Source organism: Elephas maximus, chromosome 10, assembly GCF_024166365.1.
Source record: "Elephas maximus indicus isolate mEleMax1 chromosome 10, mEleMax1 primary haplotype, whole genome shotgun sequence".
In the NCBI taxonomy this organism is placed as follows: domain Eukaryota; kingdom Metazoa; phylum Chordata; class Mammalia; order Proboscidea; family Elephantidae; genus Elephas; species Elephas maximus.
Genome location: NC_064828.1, coordinates 25,009,924 through 25,017,151, shown reverse-complemented (window position 1 = coordinate 25,017,151; position 7,228 = coordinate 25,009,924). Strand labels below are relative to the sequence as shown.

The following is a 7,228-nucleotide window of genomic DNA, read 5'->3' as shown; positions in this document are numbered from 1 at the left end:
TCAGGGGTCATAAATTCATGATACAAGCAATAAATTCATGTGAAGTCATAATCTATTGCCTCAAATTAAATTTACAGTATTTTACAATAAATTTTTTATCATTTGCATCTTTCTGATTTTTTAAGAAATGTAGCAATGTTAATAATTCTTGCATTAATCAATTAAAATATTTTTCAGAAATGTTCTTTCTTTCTCTAGGAATCAAACATTCACTTTCTGTATGTCCATACCTTCAAAACTATAACATGTTAGATGGTGACTTTTTCCTGATTTTTCTGCACTTTAAAGATCATCCGAAAACTCCTGCATAGGCTAGATGGATATAAGGAATACCTCAATGATAACTGAATTTGTTTTGTTAGGACTCACCAGTACTTGGGAACTTGAAATTTTCTTTTTTCTCATATTTTTGTTGAGCTATGCAGCAATCATGGCAGGGAACCTTCTCATTGTGGTCACCGTAACCTTTGATTTTCACCTGAATTCTACACCTATGTACTTCCTCCTTGGAAATCTCTCCTTCCTTGATATGACTATTTCCACAATCACAACCCGTAAGATGATCACAGATTTCCTCAGAGAAAAGAAAACAATTTCCTTGTGGGGTTGCATGGTTCAGATGTTCTTCCTCCACTTTTTAGGAGGCAATGAGATGACTCTTCTTGTAATTATGGCTGTTGATCGGTACATTGCAATATGCAAACCTCTTCACTACACAGCCATCATGAACCGCCGGGTACTCGTGGGTTCTGTGCTGCTGTCCTGGGGTGTTGGCTTTGTGCACACTATGAGCCAGATGGTTTTTACTATCACCTTGCCTTTCTGTGGCCCCAATGTGGTGGACAATATTTTTTGTGACCTTCCTCTAGTTCTAAAACTTGTTTGCACTGACACATATCTTCTGGAGTTACTGGTAATTGCTGACAGCGGACTGTTATCTTTCATCTGCTTCGTACTCTTGCTCATTTCCTACACTGTAATTCTGGTGACCGTCTGACATCGGTCCTCTGGTGGACTCTCCAAGGCTCTGTCCACACTGTCTGCTCATATCACTGTAGTCACTCTGTTCTTTGGGCCATGTATCTTCATTTACGCTTGGCCATTTAGTAGCTTATCAGTGGATAAATTTCTTTCTGTATCTTATTCAGTCATCACACCCTTACTGAACCCCATTATTTATACTCTGAGGAATCAGGAGATGAAAGCAGTCATGATTAGACTGAGGATCCAGCATGTCAGCTCCAGGCAGAACTTATAGACAAAAATCACAAGAATGAAGCTTTTATTATAAATCCTATAAAAATTACATCTCACAATAAGCTCAATTTGTTTTGGGTACAGATTTAAAAAAAAATTCATAATGTATATTGAAATTACCAGATGTTCCAACATTTTTATATGGTTTTATTCAAATAGTAATTGTCTTAATGGAAATTCAATTCCATTTTGGGATAATTATTTTTAATTGGGATATGCATTAAATAGAAAAACTGTCTCATTAACTGTAGTTGGAAACCCAAAAATGTCCAAGACTAAATTTTCTTAAATAAAGATAAATCAAATATGAATTTGTACACTTTTAATTTAAAATTAAGGGTCTTTCGGCTGTTTCTTAGATGGCTAAATGTTCACAAAATTGTGCACACTCATCTAAACCCACAAGCACACATACACACACACATATTTTTGTGGTTCTTCATATATGAAAGGATTATTATATTTAAAAAGGTAAGAGACTAGTTTTTATCAGTAGAAGGATGCATAGAGTGAGTGTCGTCAACTGACATGAAATACATAACTATTTCATTCTGAAATTCCACCTCACAGAAATACATGGAGCTGGATTCTACTTTCATTCATATTTGCATTCACGTTTACTCTCATATATCTCTTGAGAATCAAGTGAAAGCATTACTATTGTGCTAATCCCCACAGAAAATAAATAAATGAAAGGTACATATTCCAGGCTCTCATGTCACAGCCCGTGTGGGGGTGGGGGGGGCATGGATTATTGAAGTTGGTTAAATTTCATTAAGAAAGTCAGAAAATATCTTGATACACGAAGTTAGATTTATGGTCCATGGACATTAGAATCAGTAGATATTTTATGACTTCCTTGACATCAAATTCAAAATGCTATGCTTTTTCCCAAACACTAGTAACAATTACAAGCTTCTACCCGATACTTTTCTGTCATTTCCTCTTAAGCAGTATGAAAAATATACTAGATATTGGCCAAGAAGGCTCTCAAGGAATTATCTCTAACCATACATTCACGACACGTTTTAGAGTAAAATTTTTATTTAAGAACATGGTTTTAGGGAAATAAAAACTAGGTCCCTAGAGAACATGGAGCATATCTGTATCTATTTCTTATAAACTGTTTCATTCACAGAGTTAAATTTAGATACTGATACAACACGTAGCTTTTTCAAATTTCTAACATTTTGCCACATTTGTTTCAGATTCTTTTTACTACAGATCTGAATATTAGAGATAATAAAGACACCTAAGCAACACTCTATATCATCACTATCACCACAGTCCATAAGCTTCATTCCTCTGTGTGTTTACCTTATTTTTCTCATGTAGGCATACATTGTGCATAAAAATACATCATTTTGCATATATTTAAAACAATATAAATGAAGCCTGTAGATATGCTACCATTCTAAATTTTTTTTTGCTCTATTTTATGTTTTTAAGATTTATTTGTTCAGATGTGTGCTATTCATTCAGTTTAATGGTTGTATTGTTATTTACCATGAAGTTGGCTCTGATTCATGGTGACCTATTGTACAACAGAACAAAATGCTACTCAGTCCTGAACCATTTTCATGATTGTTGGTATATTTGAGTCCATCGTTGTGCCTATTGTGTCATTCCACTTCACTGAGGATTTCCTTTGTTCTTGCTGACTCCCCATTTACCAAAGATAATGTCCTTTTCTAGTGATTGGTCTTTCATAATTATGTGTCCAAAGCAAGCAAGCTGAAGTCTCTCTATCCTTATTTCTAAGGAACATTCTGTTTGTATTTACTCTAAAACTGATTTGTTCTTTCTTCTGGCAGTCCATGGTATATTCAGTATTCTTTCCCTACATCAATTCTTCTTCTTTCTTTTTCATTTTCCAGCTTTCACATGCATATGAGGTGATTGAAAAGACCGTGCCTTGCATCAGGGACACCTGAGTCATCAAATTGAAATCTTTGCTTTTTAAAATTTTAAAGAAGTCGTTTGCAGCAGATTTGCCCAATGCAATGTTTCTTGACTGTTGCTTCCATGGATATTGACTGTTGATACAAGTAGAATGAAATCATTGAAAATTTCAATTTTTTTCCTCAATTCATCATGATGTTATCAGTCCAGTTCTGATGATTTTCATTTTCTTTGTGTCCAGAGATAATCCTTAAGATGACTTGAAACACTTACTTATGAACATGATTTTCATTTTCAGCAAGCAAGATTGTGTCATCTGCATATCACAGGTTGTTAATGAGTCTCCCTTCAAGCTTGTTGTCATGGTCTTCCTCATGTCCCCTTCATGATCTGGGGGACATACTGTGCCCCACCACCTTTCTCCAGCTCTCAGGTTTCTTGAGACCCTACTTTTCTTGCTAAAAGTATTTGCTGCCCTCCAGTGGGACTTGTGTAATGGTGAAAAGTAAAATAAATGTTCATTGAAGCAAAATAGATGGGGTATCAGCCTTAAATGTGAGGCAGTTCATCCAGGACATGTGATTGGGTAACAATTTTGTCTCTTTTTGTTTGTATACAGCTAAATTAGCCTTGTAAGCATATTTATGGTTGCCTGGTGATAATTAGGGAGCTCTGGTGGGTTTGATTTTTGTATTTGTATGTCACAATAAATTCTGCCAACAGGTAAACATCTCTCTGGAATTCTCTGTTTTCAGCCAAGATCCATCTGACATTATCAATGATATTCCTCATTCCACATTCTCATTTTGAGTCATGCCACATCAGCAAATGAAGGTCCCAAAGGTTTTACTCCACTGTCATCATTTAGGCCACTCTACTTTGAGGGCAGCTCTTCTCCAGTCGTGTTTTGAACACCTTCCAACTTGAGGGGCTCATGCACTATACTGAGCAACAATTTGTTGTTATAGGTAGAGTTTTCACAAGTACATCACCAGACCTCTCTTCCTAGTCTGTCTTAGTCTGGAAACTCCACTAAAACCTGTCCACCATGAGTGACCCTGCTGGTATGTCAAATACCGATGACAAAGCTTTTAGTATTATACAAACACACAGGCCACCACAGTACAACAAATTGACAAATGGGTGGTTTTATATATAGATATACATACACAGGCATATATTCATACATATATATAGACACACTAGATTGTATATATTATATGTTGTTATTTTTGATAGGTGTCATTGAATTGATTTTTGACTCATAGTGACCCTATGTGGCACTTATCTAGGGTGTTATCTTTACAGGAGTAGATTGTCAGTTCCTCCCCACAGAGTCAGTGGATGGGTTTGAACCGCCAACCTTTTGGTTAGCAGTTTAGTGCTTAACCATTGAGCCACCTATGCAACCTTTACTGCTACTTGTGCCAGCAAATTGAATTCCATCATATGTTGGAGATTTTTATTTGAAAATGGGTCATGTAAATAATAAGTCTGGAAATGGGAGTTCATTTTGCTGGCACCAGTAGCAGCAAAGACTGCATGTTTCCAGAGTCAATGCTGTAACTGACATTTTACCTATTATAACAGAGGCAACATGGATAGTCAGCAGTAACAGCAGCTCTCTACAGCCCGTTTTTGGCCTTCTTCCTATAAACTCAGCCTAGACTCCAGTATCTTAGCACTTCCAACAATTAAGTAAAGTTTCTAAACAAACAAACAAAACAAAAACAAACCATTGCCATCGGGTGAATTCTGACTTGTGGTGACCCCACCTGTATTAGAGTAAAGCTGTGCTTCATAAGGTTTTCAATGGCCTTTCTTCTGTGGCACCACTGGGTGAATTCAAACAGCCAATCCCATTAATATCTCTTCCTTATAAACTAGCTGGTTTAGATTTTGTTAACTACAACTAAAAATTCTGACTGTCATAACATCCAATTCCATTTTTCCTCTCTCATTCAGGGACTGAGACAGGTAATTACATTCACTAATATAAATATTACAATCCCACAAACAAGAACAATACATTACAGTATAGAACAAAATATAAGAATTTTGTCTGTAATCACAGGCTTCTACTCTCACCACTCCCATTATAAAAAAAACTGTGTTAGAAAACCTCTTGCTTTTAGAATAGATTACATATATGGTACCAGGTGGTTGTCTATAGTAACCTGCTATTGCCACAGTTTACTGAGTCCACACTTGTCCAGATCAAGGAAAATATATCATATGGAAATAAGAATCTCTTGCAACCTGACATGCTAGGCAGATTTTTTTTTAAGGAGGGCCTAAAACAGGGGACACTTATACCTTTGTGTATGTTTAAAATATTTTTATAATAGTAATTATCACAAAGTATTTAGTTTTTTATATAATGGTTACAAAAAAACAGTATAAAAGACAAAAGTAATTCACTCATAATTCCTCATTCACTCATATAAAGTTTGAAAATGGATTTGGTCCCAGTGACTCTACTAAAAGTATTTCTACTGAGACAAATAATGACTGGACTAATTTCAAGTATAATAATCCATTTTTAGTTTTCATCATCTGTGAAAAGTCTATAGCATTACCCTTTTAACTAAACTCCTTACTTTTTTAACTTCCCTTCTTTTTTGCATATGAACAATTGATGATCTGTTCCACAGTTGGCCCCTGGCCTTGTTCTGACTGAAGATACTAGGCTTCTCCACTGTCTCTTTTCGCAGATATAGTCGATTTGATTCCTGTGTATTCCATCTTGCAACGTCCACGATACAGGATGCTGCTCTTCCCTCTCACCCCCCCAAGAATGTTCTGCAATTTCCTCAGCCTCTACCTTATCCAGTGATTTCACTCTGAAATACTTGCTTTCACTAAAGTTCATTCTTGCTCCCCATCCTCTCCTCCCACTCTATATATTCTCCCTTTGCTATGACACCCACCCCAAAGCCTGCAGGTTTGATCTCAGTGTCTTGGTTTCTTGCTGTCTTAGCCACCAGCCTGTTATTTGTTCCTCGTCTTCCACTCGTTAACATTTTTTTGTAATAAGTATGACCTGTTTCATCAGCTTGGGAAATAATATGGACAATTTTTTTTTGTTTTGTTTTTGGTTTCCAATTAATTATGATAGGAATCACTACCTGTATTAGTCAGCAGTTTAATAACCCACTATTGAAGCCTCCCTTAATCTTGATTTTTCCAAGAACTCAGGAAAATTGCACAATGACACTTGACCAAACTATTTTCAAATTTTAAGAGAAGAGAGCAATGCAATGTTCACCAACCTTTGTCTTTTGCCAATCTCACTTAATATTTAAGACTTATCTTACACAGGTAAAGAATAAAAAATTGTGGCTTTACTTGTCCGTATCTCTAATGGTTTCCAAGTGGTGTTTCATGCCTGGGCTCCAATGTTATGAGTTTTCTTATAAAATTAAAGTTATTGGATCCAAGTACAATAAGCTGAAAAAAATACAGCAAGATTCTAAAAACCAGCTAAAAAACCAAACAACCAAACCTGCTCCGTCGACTCATAGCGACCCTATAGGACAGAATAGAACTGCCCAGTAGAGTTTCCAAGGAGCGCCTGGTGGATTCGAACTGCCCATCTTTTGGTTAGCAGCTGTAGCACTTAACCACTAAGCCACCAGAGTTTCTGGAAAAAAAAAAAAAAAAAAGCCAGACAAGGATAATTTGAATGTAGTGCCAACAAAAACTAAATAGATAAATGTTTTGGAGTTTTTAAGATGATATCAACTGAGTTATAAACGTCATCAACCAAAGACTCCTTTGTACTTCCAAGGAGCTAGTAAAGATATGATTTACGAAGTTATTAAAAGAACATTAGTTGAAAAGGAAAATAAAACGAATCCTCAGAAAGTCTATTAAATTTTTCTGTACAGCTAGAATGATCTGTACCTTAGTCTGGTCCCAAGGCTGGTTCTCTGTCTTCTTAACAATGTTAATGTCTAACTCAGCACTCACATGTGGTACCTCATAAGAACACCGAAATTATGAGTTTCGGTATCTACCTATACCATCAAAGTACATACATTTTTCCTGTTGCTTCCAAAATGAAAGA

At 36.0% G+C, this 7,228-nt stretch overlaps 1 pseudogene; it reads left to right on the top strand.

Annotated features, from left to right (window-relative positions):
- The first annotated feature begins 316 nt into the window (after positions 1-316).
- LOC126084435 (olfactory receptor 4L1-like) lies at positions 317-1,258 on the top strand (annotated as a pseudogene).
- The last annotated feature ends 5,970 nt before the right edge of the window (positions 1,259-7,228 follow it).